Source organism: Schistocerca americana, chromosome 10 (assembly GCF_021461395.2).
Source record: "Schistocerca americana isolate TAMUIC-IGC-003095 chromosome 10, iqSchAmer2.1, whole genome shotgun sequence".
Lineage (NCBI taxonomy): Eukaryota > Metazoa > Arthropoda > Insecta > Orthoptera > Acrididae > Schistocerca > Schistocerca americana.
In genome coordinates, this window is record NC_060128.1 from 71,221,685 (window position 1) to 71,240,805 (window position 19,121).

A 19,121-nucleotide genomic window follows, 5' to 3' on the forward strand; every position below is an offset into this window, starting at 1 on the left:
GTTTTGTAATATAATTTTGTTCATTGGACGTTTCTATAAAGATACTATCAATGGCTGTTTGTGAGCAAGTCACTATCCTAGTGGGGCACTTTAAAGTGGGAATTAAGTTGAATGATAGTGTTACTAACTCAAATAAGTTCTTACTGGGAGAGTCTTTAAGGAAATCTACATTGAAATCACCAGCAACCACTATTTCTTTGTTTTTGGTTGTTAAATTGGCCAGTACAGCTTCAAGGTGGTTGACAAATAGATTAAAGTTACCTGCAGGTGCTCGATATACACTTAATATTATGAAGGATTTTTTTGTGAAATTCTAATTCTGTTGCACATGCTTCCATATGCTGTTCTAGGCAAAATTTATGAATGTCTACGTTCTTAAATTTATGACAGTTCCTGATGAATGTGGCAACTCCTCCTTTCTCCATTTCTGATCTACAAAAGTGAGATGCTAACCTAAACCCTGTAACACTTAAAAGTTCTATACCAGTGGTTACATGATGTTCAGAGAGGCAGATTATGTCAGCTGGGTTTAAAGACTCTAATTCATCTATGCAGATAGTTAATTCATTAATTTTATTTCTCAGTCCTCGAATCATTTGTACAAATTCAACACACCGAAACACTTACACCAACAGCACACGTCTGACTGACATTTGGCAGCAATTCAACCTCAAAATGATGTCACCCACTGTAGGAAAAAACCGGTTCTCAGGTAACATGCTTGGCTACCAGCAGCAAGCTGCTTCCGTTCGCCTTTTGAGACTCGCTGAAAGCCATATTTTTAATTCAATAAGAATCATTTGCTCATTTATGCTCATTCTCTATGCATTTTCACTCAGAATCACTAAAATGTTCACCTCCTGTATAACAGTCCTCTAGAATCAATACACCTGACCACTTCTTCCACACTATCAATGTGTCAGGCAACCATAAGTTAATACTTACTCAATTCTCAGTGACAAACTTTGGTGTAGCCTATTAAAATTCCCAACACTACTTTATGATCCACTATGAATTTTTCAACTGTTATGGTAGATGTAAAAAACAAAAATCTACTTCCATACAGCCTGCAATTTTAACATTAGGTTTTTTCCCAAACACTATCTCTCAAGTTTTCCTTTTAATAGTTCAGCTAAAGTTCTGTTCTGAGAGAGTGCAGCTGGAGAAACGACTTCAGGTGAGGCCTTCCCTTCAAGCCATGATCTCTTACCTGCTCTTGCTTCAACCAACAGGCATCGCAACACATTGTACCATTATTTTTTAATCATAACCAAATGTGTGAGAAATAATGATTCACTAAATTATTTTGTTTGTCAAGATTATGTTTTAGCTCCACTTGCCATTTATGCTCTCACTTATCTTTCTATGTCTGATCGTGGTAGAAGACATGTAAGTCTTAAGTATAGTCTGCTTATGGAATAATAAATGTGCGCTTAGGACCTACACACTGAGGGTTCCGTACAAACTTAATTATGTATACAGACAGTCAATCCATTCTCGGAATAGAGGATCTCAACGATTTTTGCTTGTTTTCAAGATTGATAGTGGCAAGATATTGCTTCCATGGATTCCAAGACTTTCATGAATGTTTTAATTTCAAGTTTGAAATCAAACAACCAAAGGCAAAAGAATTTTTTATCGTATGATGTAACTACAAATTAACAATTTTCTTATTTTTTCCTTTACTTGTATTGTGAAACCTTTCTTCTTGCCGGATTTATTGGTTGTACGTCAAGGGAAAGTACCCTATAAGTTCTCATGAGCGAGTTTGTATCACAGTATCATAATGTTATATGTGCACACAGGAACTGAAGTATCAATTTTTAATATTAATTATACAAAGCGGTCAATGAATCCTAAATAACTCTGAAGGTACTTTTCCATAAATGTGCAAAAAAACAAAGAACCATATGTGAAGTAGCCTTTGTGAAATAGATGGTTTCATAATCATGATGACACCTTCTCTGTCACACATTAAAATCTCCAATATGTGAACAGCGATAGTTGAAGTGCTGCCCCGTGTACCCATCAGGTACTATAGTAAAAATAACACACAAAAGTAACAACGTCTTGTGAAATTGCGTTCTAGGGACCTTCATGTTCGTGTGGTTCAGTTATAGTAACACAGGCATACCAGGCAGCTACAACGCGATCACTGCTAGGTTAATGATGCTAGCATTGGAAATCAGAATATCACAGTAATGATGACTAAATAACATTGTATATTGTCATTATTATTTCACTTACTTTTCTGTAAAAGTAATTTTGTGGTCATTTGCTGCTGTTACCAGATATTCTGAATGAAATTTGCAATTTTTAATTACTTAAAATTAAATATCTATGACTTCTGACTTCACTGCTACACAAAAACTATATTTGTTTTAGGCTATGCCTAGAAGGCATTTTTCTATGCACTTTATCAAGGATGCATGTCAAATGATCCAAGAAGTTAAGAGAAATCAAAGAATTATTTCCATAATTCAGTATTTGCAGCATGATGCAGGATTTGCTATGATCATTTCTGAAGCCAAAACTTCACACAGAGCTTTATAGGGATTATATCACTTTAATATTCATGATATTTTTTATCATAGGTCAGTTCCAATGACTTCTATGTATGATCATTCACCATCTTATACACAATTATATTTTTATGGCATCAATGCTAATCTTTGCTATAGACTGAGTGAAGAATCATCAGTCATGCTATACTGGTAACAATGTAATATTAAAATTCCTGTTGAATTATAACACACCAATCACTTTTTGTGAAAGAGTGGAGAATGAAAATAGAGAAATCTGTATGGTTACTGTATTTACTAAAAAAATAGACATCTAGCTTTACAACGAGACAATTCAAACAGATGTGACTGCTGGAACTATTTGAAGGAAATGCAGTGTGTTTAAAAAAACACTGGTGCAGTCCAAAACACTCAGCTTTAGATTCCTCACTAGATCAATTATTTTCTAATGGAGACACTGAATGGCATGCTAATTTGTTCCATAACACATCAAATACATCCGCTACCTAGAAATAAAATTACTGTGTTGCAATATACATGCTATTGCCTTTCAATTAAAAATGATTTCAGCCTTTTACATCATTCACAAAAATTATTTCTGCAGAGCCTTTTTGTAATGTATGTACATATTTTAGGTAGTAGGCTATTTTGTAAGAAAAATCAGTCTGTCCTAAGGTCAGAAATTTATATCAACTTACATTATTGTTTACTACTAAAGCTGATTGATACAGCAAATATTGCAAGATGAGATATTTTGCCTCCTCCATTTACTGTTTCTCCAAGAAATCTGTATCAGAACTACTTGGATGTCATGTCCATTGTTCAACATTTTGGGAAAATATCATTTTTTATAATGACTTGCAATCCTAGTTGACTGGATATTTATCAGCATAAACCTGCTAATTTCCATTCAGAAATTATTGTGTAAGTATTCAAGGCTAAACTAAAGGAATTAACTGAGACATTGGCGACAAAACACATTTTTGGTAAAGTTTAGGCAACCATTTACACTACTTAATTTAAAAGAGTGTTGCTTTTTGCCCATATTTTAATCATTTTAAGTGAAATCTATAATGCAGTAAACATTTGTGATATTGATGACGTCCTACGTGCAGAAATTCCTGATATTCAAACACACTGTAAACAATGTGTGTATGTTACAAAAGATTTGCTGCTTCAACCATATGGTGCACTTAATCAAAATCCTGTGTGTATGAGAGATGGCAAATGCACAAAAAATTTCCTAAATATTTTTATCAAATCACATGAAAAATTATTGTGCAAGTATTCAAGGCTAAAATAACAGAATTAATTGAGCCATTGGTGACAAAATATATCCAATATCCATTGTACAGAGGGTGTCTTAGTGGTATTAGCATTAATGTTTGAGGACAATCACTTGACAGGCGTTATTTTGTACCGAACAATCCACACTTCCTAAATTTGATTGCCATTTGAATGTTGAAGTTTGCATGACAATTTAAAGTGTTAAATACATTTATAAATACATATATAAAGGATATGGTAGTGCAGCTACAGAAGTAGGGGATGAAAGAACACATGGTAATAAAGAAGTTCAGATTGATTAAGTACCCAAATTTGAGAAAGGCCATTAAGTTGGATCAATTTAAGCAACATTTTTCTTAAAAAATGCATCTTCATATTTGCATAAAATGAAACTGATTTTTGTCACATGTTTAACAATATACTGACATGTCTTTGCACTATGTTTGGGTAAATGCTGAAGAAAAAATATAAGAGGAGGGTATGGGGTGGTGATAAAATGATTACATGCATGTATGTTATGTATCCAAAGGATGTAGATTTCTCAGTTATAATGAAATTATTCACTTTTGTGCTCCTAAATGCACTTCTTTACAATACAGTTGTCACATCACGCACGTCGGATGTAGTTTGTTGTTATGAAGTATTACATGGTCTTCGTTATAAAGCCTTTGACACATTTTGTTGTTGGCTTGCGTTTGTATGTGTAGTATATTTTGTTGTTGTAAATGGCGCATTTCCTTTCCAACGTAAGTTTTATTTATTTACGTTTTACCTCTTGTTTCTGTTTCATTGGTGCAGTATTATTCTCCAGTAGCTGAAAACAGTAATATTCTTTTAAAGAGTATCAGTTGTTACCAGTCAAAGTTATAAAAATCCCATTGTTTTCCTAGTTTTCTCCTGGATGAGAAAATTCCCAGCATATTGACAGGTGTCCCAGGGCATATACACCATAAACAAAAGATTATATATTAAAAAAATGCGTTTCTGAATGTAGGAAGCAGCAGTAGCTGGAACAGAGACATAAACAAAATGTCTGTTGTATGGCAGAGCGTGTAGCGAGCTACATTCCGGAAAAAGATACGAGTTAGTAATAATGCGTTCACACGTACTGTGTGAACAAGATCGCCTAATGTATGTTCATGCAAACACGTAAATTTTTCCTGCTTACAACTTAACAGGGATTCCTGAATACCTCTGTTCCTTCACGCTCCTCTTACCGCTCTATAAATAATTTCAAAGAACAGAAATTGCGTCAACTCGTTCAGTGTATTGCGATATTGCAACGATCGTAGCCTCAGCCCTAGGAGCGATTACACTGACCAGAGCACAATTTTGTGAATGAAATTACGGTGGGTTAGCACCATTGAGTATTCTGTAAGGTTGCAATGACTATTGCCTTTCATGACTCTCCAGCAGTCCTAAAATTGACCAGGTCAACATTTAGTGAACGAAATTATGCTCTCTTGGCACATCGTAAGTTGTGTATGTGGGCAGCGTATCTTGCTTGGTGCCGATATAGTGCTTCCTGGAGGCATACAGCGAAAGCTTACATTCGTCTTGTAGGGCAAAAAACTGTTTAATTCATTCCACACGTAATTGAAAATTGTTAATTAATTAAGTTTTTAGTCTTGTGAAAGTAAACGCAATGTTCAGAATGTGCCCAAGTACCGAAGCTGCTTATGCAGTTTTTTGGACCTGCAGTTCACTTTACAATAAAGTCCTCGAAAATATACCCTATAACTGTAAAGGTAGTCAAGTTTATATTCTTCCCGAATTACAACTAATTTTTTTATGACGAGAATGTTCTAGTTCTTATTACCTTCACTGACTAATTCTGTTAGTTTCTGGATGTAGGGGGCTGCGCAGATAAATTGGTGTAAATCTCGTGTTTATCACCGATGTTCGCACCATCGAGGATGCTGGTTTTCCTTCATTAATGTGGAGCTGAATTTTATCTTTAAGTAGCGGAACTTTATATACTTCTCTCGAGAAGTTCATATCCAACTGCAGCAGTTTACAAACAGCTATATATTTTTATATCCATTCTTTTCAGCAGACTGAATTTACCAATATTGTAATTATATTTCACATTTCCGGAGGAGGGGGATATTTACTAATGTTCTGGACTGGAATGGATAATCAGAAACAGCTGGCAGGTATTATGATATAAGTTACTTCGCTTAATAAGTCTATTATTAGAGTAAGATCTACAGAATATCACGTATTTTTTGACGTGTTTGATATGCTTCGAAAATTAGACGAAGTGTTTATACAATCCACAGTCTCAGTAGTAGTAATGACGTAGAAAGTTTTGTTAAAGATGTTTCGCATTACGGAAATGCCTATAAGAATCACTGTGTTGCAGGAATTCCAGATTATTGATATTCAGACCACTTTAGTACAACGGTCCGTGTTTGGAATAAAAACTGCCTCATTACCATTGTTGACTTGCTTTTAAAGGAAAGGCAAATGAAAATTGTTACTGCTAATGACAGTGAGTTAAAAAAGTAAAGCAAATTGACAAAATATATTTTTATGGGTACAATCATGATAACATACGTAGGACTACTTGCAACAACTTGTTCAATTAGCGACATTGCCAGTCATCCCGAAATATTGCCGTTTATTGCAGCAACTCTTGCGGCCATACGTTGCTGAATAATTTCGTCCGTTTAAAAACACCTCGAGACGGGTTGGGCGTTGGCTAGCAACGCAGAAAGCACGGAGCGAGCTATGCCACTGCAGATATGCGAAAGCAGCAGAGCCATCTGTGCGTGCCAAGGCGTATTACATTGCGACTATGGGCGTGGAGTGCACCAGTGTCATTCAGGGACCTGAGAAAAGCTTTTAGATAAAAAAAAATAACTGCCTTTGTGAAAATACTAGTAGTTGGAATAGAAATAGAAAAAAACCTGTCTATCGTATGGCATCAAGCGTAGTGAACTAGAGTCTGATGAACGTACTAGCTAGTAAGACTGCGCTCACATATTGTATGAACAAGCTTGTTAGATAAACAAGACAAGAACAATTCATGGGTAATCTGGTCCCACCTACCTCATGCGGGTATTCTCAGAGTCCGCCCCATCCATAGACCATCTCCTCACCCAGGGTGCCCTGATATACCACCGTCGCCACCCTGTGGAATCCTCCAAATCCCCTCCCCAATCCTACCGTTGCCAGCGGTGCCTGATGTACAATGACCACCTGACTCCCAACTGCGAAAACCCCCCCACCTGTTCCCATTGCAAGGCCTCCCACTTTCTCAAGAACTGCCCCAACCTCGCTGCTCCTCCTTCCTGTAATACCTGCAATGGCCCCCATCCCACATACTCCCACAAGTGTAAAGCTAAACCCCCTCCAGCCACCCCTGAACTTACAGTCCCAGTTCGTCCCTTCGATCCTCCTGTCCATCCTAACAATTCCCTCCGTCCACCCCCCACGGCCGAGGACATCATCCGGTTCCTTACCGTTGTACTCCAAAACATTCACCCTTTTCAGCGCCTGCACACCTTCCAACAGATATCCCTTGCTGCTCGCTCTGTTTTCCACCTGAACACCTTCGCCACTTACTACCACAACCAAGCCCACTTCACCTTCACCCGCCTCGACACCCTAGTTTAAGTCTCTTCCCTTCCCTCTCTTCCCCCCCTCCTTCCCGTCATGGCGTGGCACGAGTCTCGCATCCTCTTCCAGAACATTCACTCCTTCCGCTCCAACAAATACCTCCTCATGCACACCCTCTCCCACCACCAGGTCGACACCTTCCTCTTGGACGAAACCTTTCTCCAGCCCCACCATTCTCTCCGCACCTCCCCCTATATCCTCCACTGCACTGATGCTCCTGGTTCTCGTGCGCAGGGTGGAGTCGCGATTGGCCACCTTAAGCTTATCCCTGTCCGGCCACAACCTCTCCTCAATGACCCCGCTGAACACCTTATCCTTAGCGTCTTCTTCCCCTCCATCACCATTACCTGTGCCAGCATCTATGTCCGCTCCACTGCTCCTCTTCCTTATGACTTCATCTCACACATTGACCACACCTTCTCCACCTATGTGATTGCTGCCGACCTCAACATCCATAGCCGCACTCCTGCTGCCCTTCGGCGGTGGCATCTGTTCCTCTCCACAATCCAGGGTGACCTTGTTCCCATTCCCCAGCACACCCGACCTGAAAGTAACACCACCCCCGATGTTGTCATTGCCTCTGCCAACCTCCTTGGGCGTATCACTGTCGCCGTCCTTGACCCCACAGGTAGCGATCACCTCCCTGTCCTTCTCACCGTAACGTCTGCACACCGCCCCCCTCCGGCTCCGCAACCTGCACCCCCTCCCAAGGTCGTCCATGACTATCGCCGTGCCAACTGAGATGCCTACCAGGACTCCATCTCCACCCAGGTCGAAAGCCACCCTCTTACCTATCGCCATCCTGACGACATCATCCGCGCCTAGTCCTTCCTTCAGACGGTAATTACTGACGCCGTGGAGGCCCATGTTCCTACTAAAACCATCCACCCACAACGTCCCACTCTCCCTCCGCGGGCTGTCCTCCTCCTCCGTGAATCCCGCCGCCTCTATCGCTCCTTCCTCCGCACTCGTGACAGGGATACACTCCAACGCCACCGGCAAATACAGCGACACGTACGGAACCTTATTACAGCAACGAAACGCCGGGACTGGCGCCAGACCTGCACACGACTCAATGCCACCCTCCCTATCAACTCCTCCAAGTACTGGTCCGCCTTCCATCGTCTTACTGGTTCCCTTTCCGCTCCCCACTACCCCCTTATCCATAACGATCGCCCCCTTCCAGACAACCTCAGTAAGGCCAACCACTTCGCTTCCCACCTTTCCAAGGTCTTCTCCATCCCCGATGATCCACACTTTGATTATTCTCTTTTCCCCACCGTCATGGAACGTGCTGATACCTCAGTCGCTCCACTTGCTCCTAGTCTTCAGTACTTGGGGCAGTTGCCCCCTCCGACGTCAACACTCCCATCACAGCACAAGACATTAAACTTCTCCTCCAGTCCAAACGCAACACGGCCCCTGGTCACGACTGTGTCACCTACCGTCACCTTCGAGAAAGCCCCTATTCCTTCCTAACTGTCCTCGCCCATGTCTATAATGTCATCCTCTCTACTGGCTTCTACCCTGACCTGTGGAAGACCTCCCGCGTCCTCCTATTCCTCAAACCCAACAAACCCCCTTCTGCCGCCTCTTCCTATCGTCCCATCTGCCTCACCTCCGTCTTCAGTAAGGTCTTTGAATCCATCCTCTCCCACCGTATCCATCGCCACCTTGCTCAACACCACCTCCTCCCCCTTACCCAGTGTGGCTTCTGACCCTCCTCCTCTGCTGACGACCAACTCCTCAACCATGTTCACCTCCTGTCGCTCCAGCTCAACTCCCGTCGCTCCGCCATTTTTGTTTCCCTTGACCTCCAAATTGCCTATGACCGTGTATGGCATCCCGGTCTCCTCTTTAAACTCCAAACCTACGCCCTGCCTATCAATTTTGTCCGTCTGGTCGCTTCCTTCCTCTCGCACCGTCCTTCCTATGTCACCCTCCACAACACCAACTCCCGTATCTTTTATCCCACGGCTGGCATCCCCCAGGGTTCTGTCCTCTCCCCTCTCCTTTATCTCTTGTATACAGCTGATATGCCCAAGCCACCCCCACCAGTCCACCTTCTCCAATATGCTGATGACACCGCCTTCCTGGCTCTCTATCCTACCCTTCAACGGTCTCAACGTACCCTACAAACCCGCCTTAACCAGTTCACCACTTGGTGTAACCAGTGGCTCCTCCGTCTCAACCCCTCCAAAACCCAGGCAATCATCATAGGCCGCACCACTCGCTCCTTTCGCCTCCATGATTTCTACCTCACCCTTTATGGTCGTCCTATCCAACTCACCCCCACCCTGAAATACCTTGGCCTCACCCTCGACCGAAACCTCACCTAGACCCCTCATCTCCAGACCATCCAGCAGAAAGCACATTCCCACCTCCACCTTCTGAAACTCCTGTCTGGCCGAACATGGGAATTGCATTCTTCTACCATCCTCCACACTTACAAATCCCTCATCCGTCCTATCCTCTGTTATGCCAGCATTGCCTGGTCTCCGCCCCCACCCGCTTTTACAAGGCCCTCCAAATCCTTGAACGCCATGCGCTCTGCCTTGCCTTCCATATCCGCCTTCCTTCCCCCACACGTCTCCTGTATGAACTGATCCCCTTCCCCCACCTCCTCTTGTTCCTCCAACATCTCCGCATCCTTTACATTGTTCGCAGGGTTGATCCCCCCCACCCTCTGGTTTCCTCCTTCCCCTCCACCCCCCGCCCGTTGCCGCGCCTCTATCGCTGTATCCCTCCCTCTCTCCACCTCCACACCCTCCATCTCCTTCATCAGGGCAATTTCCAATGCCTCCCCCTCCCGGATGACGAACTTCGCCGTGACATATACCCTTCCTTCCAACTATAACCCGGCCTTGTTCCCCCCCCCCCTCCCCAGGGCCCCCTTCTCCTCTTTCCTCCTCCTCCCAGAGCGGATTTTCCTCCATCCCCCCTTCCCCTGAGACCCTGCACCCCATACTTGCCTCTCTCCTTCCCACATCCCCCCCTACCTGGCCCTCTTCCGCGCGCCCCCCATTCCCCTCCCCCATCTCTTCCCCTCCCTCCCTTCTTCAGGTCTCCCTCATCTCCTTGAACCTGGCAGATCCTCTGTATTGATCATCATCAGTGTGCCACATCAGTGTTGTGTTTAGTGCTGTTTCTCGTGTGCGTCAAGAGGTGTGATTTTAATTGTGTACTGCCTTGAGGTTCGCCGTCAGTGTTACGTTGTGTGCTATGCCATCCGTCAAGACCTTTATGCTCCAGTCATACTGTGCCTTGTGTTCTTTTAATCGTCGCAGTGTGTGGCCTTTTTTGTGTGCTACTTTTAAACAGTTTTTTATCTCCATTATACAGTCACCCCGTTTTTTGTCTATTGCCTTCCATGATGTTCTCCCTTTTTTATATCTATGTTCGCCTTCTTCTCTCCTTTGCTGTTTTTAAGTGTCTTCTATTGTTTTGTTCTATGTCTTTCAGCTGAAGAGCAGCGCATATGCTGCTGCCAGCCCGCCCTGATGGGGAATTGAAATACAATAAAGGAAGTAGGAAAAAAAAAAAAAAAAAAAAAAAAAAAAAAAATTCATGGGTAATCATAATGTACGTGATTTTCCTCCTCCCTGCCTGCAGGTAACTGCGGGCAATCCATTATAACCTTGCTCCTTCCCCCTGCCAATCCCACCCACTCACTATTAACAACTAATGCAAAGTAAATGCAAGTGGCACAGACTGGTCTTTTGGGTTCATGATATGGATGCTGTGGGTTTAGAGCTTTTCCCGGCGTGCTGATTGTTCCATAAATATACGGGAGAACTGCTGGATATTAGTAACGTCCTGTCACGATATTTGGGAGAACTGCTGGATATTAGTAACGTCCTGTCACGATATTTCGGCGCATTTGTTAAACTTTTCCCGGCGTGCTGATTGTTCCATAAATATGCGGGAGAACTGCTGGATATTATTAACGTCCTGTCACGATATTTCGGCGCATTAGTGGGGCAAGACTTCACAGTAACAAATTCGTATGATTGCTGAATGCATAAAGATATCGTACTACTAGGTGAAGAACGTATAAAATCGTACTTCAACCAATTTAGTTAATCAAAGAGCGTATTTTCTTCATTCTTTCGGTACGACCACATTTCTTCTACATTTGCTTATGTTACACGCTACTTACAAGGGAACCTCCCCACCGCACCCCCCTCAGATTTAGTTACAAGTTGGCACAGTAGATAGGCCTTGAAAAATTGAACACAGATCAATCGAGGAAACAGGAAGAAGCTATCTGGAACTATGAAAAAAAATAAGCAAAGTATACAAACTGAGTAGTCTATGCGCAAGATAGGCAACATCAAGTACAATATATCCTCAGGAGCGCCGTGGTCCCGTCGTTAGTGTGGACAGCTGCGGAACGAGAGGTCCTTGGTTCTAGTATTCCCTTGAGTGGAAGGTTAAATTTATTTATTTTTGCAAAGTCATGATCTGTCCATTCGTTCATTGACGTCTCTGTTCACTGTAGTAAGTTTAGTGTCTGTGTTTTGCGGCCGCACCGCAAAACCGTGCCATTAGTAGATGAAAGGACGTGCCTCTTCAATGGGAACCGAAAACATTTGATCGCAAGGTCATAGGTCAACCGATTCCTCCACAGGGAAACACGTCTGATATATTCTATATGACACTGGTGACGGCATGTGCGTCACATGACAGGAATATGTTGTCAACAAACCTATCTTGTACACTTGGCGAATGGGTAAGAAGATTCTTCTACCTTGCCCGATTTAGGTTTTCTTGTGGATGTGATAAACACTCCCAAAAAACTGATCACATTGGACAGATGGGCGGACAGATAATAATTGTCTGAAAATATAATATTAAACTTTTCACTCGTGGGAAGACTAACTAAGGACCTCTCATTCCACAGCTGCTCACGCTAACCACGGGACCACGGCGCTCCTAGGCTCAAAATCTCCTTGATGTTGCCCATCTTGCACATGGACTACTCAGTTTGTATATTTTGCTTATTTTTTCATAGTTCTGCACTACTTCTTCCTGTTTTCTCGATTGATCGGTGATCAGTTTTTCAAGGCCTATCCACTGTGCCAACTCATAACTAAATCTGAGGGGGGGGTGTGATGGGGAGGTTCCCTTGTTAGAAACAAACCAGTTCAAAACAAACGGGTGGTTATTGAAAGACGGGACGGGACATATGTACCGCATACGCCGGGATTCCCACTAAAACCACTCTGATTTCGGAGACCCAGGAAGAAAAGCCACAACAGATATGACAATGAAAAGTGAACCACATTGTAGAGCATCTCAGAGAATTTATTTAACATCAATACACCTCTACATGTTAACCATTTGCAGCACGAAGAATATCGAGTCTACATTCAATTTCTCGCCAAGTTCTTTGTAAAATTTCCTCTATTATTTTTGCAATCGCATTAGTGAATGTCGGAACGTAGGAATATCATCCACTTTTGTCGCATGCACGCAGTCCGTCACAAATCACCACACGAAGAAATCATGGGCGTGACGTTGGGTGAACGTGGTGGCTAGGCAATGGATCTGATCCAACGACTGGGAAATTTCCTATCCAGGAACTTGGGAACAGCAGTTGACCAATGCGGCGGAGCTCCATCTTGAAATACGATGTTGGGTTACAAGTCTTGTACCTGAGGGTACACAAACTGCTCCAACATGTCCAGATACACTGACCCATTCACTGTTTGTTCTGCAAAGAAGAACGGTCCAACAATCCTGACATGCACTAGCCAGCACCAGACATTTAGTTTAGGGCTATTACAAACACGTTCAATGACAACATGCAGATTTTGCGAACCCCAAATCCGAACATTATCCGTATTAACCCTTCCTGATAAATGAAAGGTTGTCTCACCTGAGAATAAACATCTTTCCAGGAAGCTGACATTCATACCAATACGCTGCAGCAAATTGTTGTCGGCGTGGTTTGTCGTTTGTCGTCAGATGTTGCAGAATTTGCACTTTGTTAGCACACAGACGAAGACGCTGGTGAACTACACGATGCAACGTTGATCGAGGTACATCAAGTTGCCTACATGCTTGACGAATTGACTTACGTGGGCTTCTGAGAAACGTTCGTCTGATGTACACCACTGTCTCTTCTGAAACTCCATAACGTACACCGCCAGAATGTTTCAGAACACTTCCTGTTAGAAATTTCCTGTACTATTCCTTGTTTTCAAATCAGGTGTATCACGTTCATACACTAAACGATGATCTAATAATCGGCGATTTTGTTTCTGCAATCCACGCTACTGCTTGCACGTGCTGCTGTGGAGTCGCCATTTTCACTTCATACGACCATGCTGCACTTGGCACTTGTGACGTGAGAATATAAATTCTTTGAGATGCTCTACAATGTGGTGCATTTTTCATTGTATCTACTGTGCTTTTCTCTCCTGGGTCCTTGGAATCAGGGAGGTTTGAGTGGGACACCCTGTATTTTGACTGGACAACGTCTGGTCAATCTACACTATGTCTTTCTCCTTACTGTCCAGATTTAGCTTCCTCGGATTTTCATTTATTTGGTCCCCTCAAGGAGGCATTACGGGGATAAAAATTCAGCAACAACAAGATGGTCAAAGTATCTGTGGGGAAAATGCCTTGAATCAAGCGTCAATATTTTTAACGCTCTGCAGTCTCCAATATTCTGCTCACAAACCATCAGAACCATTCTCAGACTGTCTGTATTATTCCGCAGTACTCAAAATTGGGAACCATTTGAAGACAAGGACTGAGGAAGACATGGCACAAACAAGTTAAGGGGACCACAGAGTGGTTCATTTCGAAAAAAAATATCAATTTTCGATTTTCATCGTATTTCAATAGATTAAGATTTTATTTGAGTACTCTGAAAAGGATTTTGCTGAAAAAATTTTTGGAGCATTTAAAGGGCATTTTCCTACGAACTGTGTTTATGTGCCACATACAATCTATTGGCAAGAGCATGGCTGCAGGGAGAACATTTTGTTCAGTGATGAACTTACATCAGCCACCAAATAAATTTGAAAAACTGACTGCACCACCATTCTCTTCCTGCTGCTGTTATTACAGCAATTAAACCTATTTTCAGAGACTTGGCTCATCCTGACGTAATGAAATGTCTGCATTGGCAGACACACAACCCAAATGAATGTTTCAACAGCATAATTTGGAACAGCCTTCCTAAAGCTGTATTTGTAGGCATGCATAGAGTGAAACTAGGAGTTCATGATGCTGTTATTACATTCAACTATGGTGATATTGGAAAGTGTTGGGTACTGAAAAAGCTGGGAATTAATGCTGGTGAAAATATGATCACTGGGCTGCAACATTGCGATAAAATGAGGATAGCCAATGCAGACAGGTCTGCATCTAATATGGCCAAGAAAGCAAGACAGACATCCAGGAAGATGAAAAAAAAAAAAAAAAAAAAAAAGCTGGAAGACCTGCTAGAGGCCAAAGAAGGGCCATCATATAGTGCAAGACAGTTTTAATTAACTGTAAGTAACAAATTTCAAAAGTTTTTCCTTTAAAGTCAATTTCCCACAAACTAAAATTTTCAGTACATATGCCCCATTATATCAGTAATTATCATAGATAAATGAATGAAATTTTCAGTCCTTGCATAACATAAAAAGCCACCTCTGATACTACATTCATTAACATTCCCCATTAGGAAGCCACAAAAAAGAATATTTTCTGCACAAAAAATTAATATTTTTTGTTAATAAATTTAAAATAGTATTTCTTAAAAACTATAAAATGGATACAGTAGATTTTTAGTACAGTTGACTATCAGCATCATGTAACATACAGTAAAAATTTAAGGTCCTGCATCAAATAATTTTTTTCAGAAATTGGTCAAATACTTGCCTAAATTCACATGGGTTAGATAGGCAGGGTGTGGTCCCCTTAAACAGTCTCCTCCTCCTGTGGACAAAACCAGCAACACTTCAGCAAGACGTCAGCAACTACTTGCAGTAGCCTGTTCGATCTGAAATATTGCCCAATCATACCGCAGTAATAGCGTTTATTGCAGCAACATTGATGACAGCGCTATTGCGGCTGCACATTTCCGTAAAATATGGCCCTTGTAAACGCACCTTGAGACCTGTTGTGCGATGAAAAGCAACGCCAAATGCTTAGAGCGAGCTACGCCACTGCAGATATGCGAAGCAGCAGAGCCATCTGTGCGCGCAAAGACGTATTACGTTGCGATTGTAAGCGAGTGCAACGAAAACTTATAGATTTCAAAAGAAAAGATGGCTTCCTGAAAGCAGCACTAGCTGGAACAGAGAGAAACAGAATGTCTATCGTATGAGGTCAAGCCAGCTAAAAGTATCAATTGGTAAGAATGCGCTCACATGTACTGTGTGAACAAGATAGCGATGTACAAGGGGACAACCTAAATTCTGCCCCTACTAATATTGTATAGGAATATTGTATGTTTGACGACTATGATTGTGTAGAGATTTTGCAATACGCGTAGCGTGGCGTGCTGCATCAGGAGTGATTAAGGTAATCAGAGCGCAATTCCGTGGACAAAATTAAGGTGTGTTGGCACCATGAAATATGAAAATAAAAAGCCCTTGAATATATACCCCACATTTAAAAATGTAGTTAAGCTTATATTCTTCCCAAACGACAAGCAATTTATCATGAAGAAAGTGTTGCAGCTCTTTATTATGTTCACTGACTAGTCCTATTCGTTTCTGGGTGTAGAGGGATATGCAGATTTGTGTAAATCTCGTGTTTATCGCTAATGTTCACACCAACATCATGGACACTGTTTTTTTCTTCTTTTTCATTAACCTGGAACTGAATTTTGTCTTCGAGTAGCGGAGCTTTATATACTTCTCCCGAGAAGTTCATATCCAACTGCAGCAGCTTACGATAGCTGTGTGTTTCTACATACATTCATTTGAACAGACTGGATTTACCAATAACATAAACACTGTTGCAATTATATTTCACAGCCCTGGAGGTGGAGCAATATTTGCTAATGTTCTGGTCTGGAATAGAGAACTAGAAACAGCAGACAGATTTTGTGATGTAAGCTAGTTAGCTTAATGAGTCTTATTGAAGCAAGATCTACAAAATACCAGTGTTTACGTACTTTTTACAAGTGTTGGAAATGTTCCGTAAATTGGACGAACTGTATATAATCCACAGTCTCAGTAGTAGTGACGTAAACAGTTTCCTTCTCGAAGCATATTTTTTATGGGGACAACTATGATAACACAGATGTCAGTACGTTTCTCTGGTACGATCTGTAAACTTAGAAAGGTTGTAAAAATGATATATTTAAACATATGGAAAATAAGGCATTCTATATCAGATTCTTCGAAAAATTTTTTTTTATTTCAACAATTTCGATTTTGATGAATTTTGAATAAATCACACACATTAGAAGCCTAATATTTGGTATGTGGGGAGAAGCACATTATGGCATCGTTATGTCTCTAATTTTCAGGGCTAGCGAGGTTTGAGACATTCAAAATTACAAGTCAGGGAGAATTACCCCGAAATGCAATCTTGGAGCAAGGCCCCCTTCAGCACTGTGGTTTCGCACTGTTACATTCACTATGACGTATGCAAACTTATTACTAAAATGCCACAAACGACATTTGTATTTAGCGAATAACCTGAAGCTGAGTTTCCATTTCTGAAATCAGAAAGGCAATGCGAGAAGTTATTTTACACGTGTGTTTGCATGCGACAACAGTAACACAAAATATTTACTCGATTAGTACTGCAAGGTAGTTTGACGTTTAATTAGCGCTAGTTAAAAAATGTATGATCTGTGTAGTTATAGCTTAAAGCATGTATAACACATACATATATGGATATAGTATTGACTTAAGTTTCTAAAAATGTTTGCTCTGCTATTGTGGACAACGAGATATGCAACGTTTCCTAAAGAGTAAGGAATTTGATTTCTCAAAGTACCGCTTTGTGCTTTGATGCTTATCCTCTAGCGCACTCCTTTTTCTTTCGTCAGTTTACTATTTTTCAGTTCTTTGCGGAAAGTTGTTTGGAGAGAATGAACTCTTGGTCTCGGCAGGAACTGCTTTTCATTGTGAAATACACAGTGCATTGTGCAATACAGCGAGTGACAAGTGTCTCCTTCAATATACTGCGCCCAAACAGTTAACATCAGTCTCAGATGGTCTGTATTATTGCACGGTACTCAATATTGGTAAGCAATTACAGACAAGGACAGCAGAAGATATGACCCGACCATGCACAATGTGGACAAAACCGGAAGCACCCCTGCAATACATAGCATTATTTGCAACAAGTCATTCAATACTGTCCAGTCATCCCGCAATACTGCCATTGACTGCAACTACACTGATGGGAACATTACTGCGAGCACAAGTTGCCATACAATATGGCACGAGTAAACACACCTATGGGCGTGTTGGGCGTTGGCTAGCAATGCATAGAGCGAACTCCGCCACTGCAGATATGCGAAGCAGCAGAGCCATCTGTGCGCGTGGGCACTTATTACGTTGAGATTGTGAGCGAGGCAACAAAAGCTGAAAGATTTAAAAAAATGGCTTTCTGAAAGTAGTAGTAGCTGGAACAGAGAGAGAAACAAAATGTTTATCGTATGACAAAACATATAGTGAGCTGAAGTCTGACAAAGGCATCAATTGGGAAGAATGAGTTCACACATACTCTGTGAACAAGATTGGCATATAGAAAGTGATGACAAAACGAATCTTCCATCAACACTTTGATTATTCTCTTTTCCCCACTGTCATGGAACATGCCGATACCTTGGTCGCTCCACTTGCTCGTGTTCTCCAGTACTTGGGGCAGTTGCCCTCCTCCGACATAAACACTCCCATCACAGTGCAAGACATTGAACTTATCCTCCGGTCCAAACGCAACACGGCCCCTGGTCACGACTGCGTCACCTTTGAGAAGTCCCTTATACCTTCCTGCCTGTCCTCGCCCATCTCTATAACGTCATCCTCTCTACTGGCTTCTACCACGACTTGTGGAAGACCTCCCGCATCCTCTTATTCCTCAAACGCAACAAACCCCCTTCTGCCGCCTCTTCCTATCGTCCCATCTGCCTCTCCTCCGTCTTCAGTAATGTCTTAGAATCCATCCTCTCCCACCGTATCCATCAGCGCCTTACTCAGCACCACCTATTCCCTCTTACCCAGTGTGGCTTCCGACCCCCTCCTCTGCTGAAGACCAACTCCTTAACCTCGTTCACCTTCTGTCCCTCCAGCTCAACTCCCGTCGCTCTGCCATTTTCGTTTCCCTTGACCTCCAAAATGCCTATGACCGTGTATGGCACCCCGGTCTCCTCTTTAGACTCCAAACCTATGCCCTGCCTATCAATTTTGTCCGTCTGGTCGCTTCCTTCCTCTCGCCCGTCCTTCCTGTGTCACCCTCCACAACACCAAATACTTTATCTTTTATCCCACTGCTGGTGTCCCCCAGGGCTCTGTCCTCTCCCATCTCCTTTATCTCTTGTATACGGCTGATATGCCCAAATATGCCCAAGCCTCCCCCACCAGTTCACCATCTCCAGTATGCTGATGACACCACCTTCCTGGATCTCTATCCTACCCTTCAACAGTCCCAACGTACCCTCCAAACCCACCTTAACCAGTTCACCACTTGGTGTAACCAGTGGTTCCTCCGTCTCAATAGCTC